Source organism: Rhyacophila brunnea, unplaced genomic scaffold, assembly GCF_057557595.1.
Source record: "Rhyacophila brunnea isolate RB1 unplaced genomic scaffold, BYU_Rbru_1.0 scaffold_190, whole genome shotgun sequence".
NCBI classification, from domain to species: Eukaryota; Metazoa; Arthropoda; class Insecta; order Trichoptera; family Rhyacophilidae; genus Rhyacophila; species Rhyacophila brunnea.
Genome location: NW_028232849.1, coordinates 228,241 through 230,140, shown reverse-complemented (window position 1 = coordinate 230,140; position 1,900 = coordinate 228,241).

Below are 1,900 nucleotides of genomic sequence, written 5' to 3'. Positions count from 1 at the left end.
TTAATATATTATTTCTAAGTGTTTCCGAAGCATAATCGACGTTAGGTTCTGTTGGGGCAATTTTATTACGATTTAAATTAACATTGGATTCCATTACTGCTAATGCATTTTCATGTATTTCATTCTTTGCATTGTTTGAAGGTTGAAGATTTGATTCTATTGTTGCGGAATTGATACCAGATTCTATTTCTGATGTATTTTCCTGTAAAATTTTATATGTATTATTTGAAGGTTCCAGACTTGATTCTTCTGTAGCGGGATTGACATCAGATTCTAATGCAGATTTATTGTCCTGTAATATTTTACATGTATTGTTCAAAGGTTGAATATTTGATTCTATTACTGTGGCATTAATATCTGAATCTATTGCTGGATTATTGTCTTTGTTTGTATTATTAAATTCTTGTTCCGTGATCACATCTCTCCCTATGCAAAAAATATTGTTGTGAGAATTTATAAATTTTGAATAGTCTGTATTTGGTACACGTATTCCGTTTTCTTTAATATGACAGACCACTTTGTTCTTATAATTATCCAAAAAGAAAGATTTGAAACTAAGACCTTTTTGTTGAGCTCTAGAAGAATCGTTGTTCAAATCTATACACTTAATAGTAAAAATATAAAACAATTGTTCCATATAAATTTCGTTCAAATAGGACTGTGGGCATTGAAAATTTACAATCATTACGTCTGTATTACAAATAACTTTTGAAAATGTAATTTGATCGTTTAAATACATTAATACACGTGAATATATAAGTAATTTCCGTTGATCATCTTCAATAACATTTTTGTAGTGCGATTTTCTGGCATATTCATATAAATATACACGTGTAGCATCAATAAAAACAAAGGCCCAAAACGTAAACAAGAAACTCGCGTTCCAAAAGCTTTTAAACCGTACTAAGCTAATATTCATTATAATTAAAAATAAATGATATCGAATGATTCTAAGAAATATATTGATCCAAAATAATTCTTTATAACAAGTGTCAATATTCAAATAACAGATCACATTTAATAAACAAATTATCAATAAAACATAAAATTCTCTCAGAATACAAATGTATAGACAATCCAAGGCTATCACAATTATTATATTCAACCAATTCAAATAATCTGGATAATATAAACGATCTTTGAAAATAATCATTACTCAAACAAAGGGTCCCTAATTTTAAAAAGGAGTCATTCATAAATTAACAACAAATATATAGATTACAATAATAAAAACCATGTGTTACCAGCTTAGTATGATTTTTAGTAAACAATAAAAAAATAAATTGACATCAATAAAGGTTTTAGGTTTAAACTAATATATATTCAATTAAAATAAATGATGTCATTGTTCGATTAAATATTTCTACTAGATTAAACAAAATATATAAATTGAATCGAAAGTGTTTAAATTAATTATATCTAATTAAGATAGATGACATTATGCTCTAAAACTGCACTGACAGGTATGATTTAAAGTACTGTATTTAATAATATAATCTAATTATGAATAATTTCATTATAATTTAGAATACGTAAAGGCATATTTCTAAAAATAGATAAACTCACATAAATATATACCTAGTTGAGATGGGGTATGAAATCGTGGCGAATGAACATGGTTTAATTTACAAATGCAAAACAAGAATAATACCATATGTGATGACTTGGGATGGGGTGGTCACAAAATATCATAAAAAATATGTTAAGGAGTTAAAAATCCCGGACGAAGTAGAAGCATACATGCAAGCTCTCTCACACTCCGCAAACACTTGAACTCGTCTCATTTGAGAGAATAAGAACGGCTGATGAAGATAGATATGGGGAAGGTGTCAAAATATGCATCAAGGAGTTGTACAAATTTTCAATATGCAGACCACGTCTAAATAGATAAAATTGATAA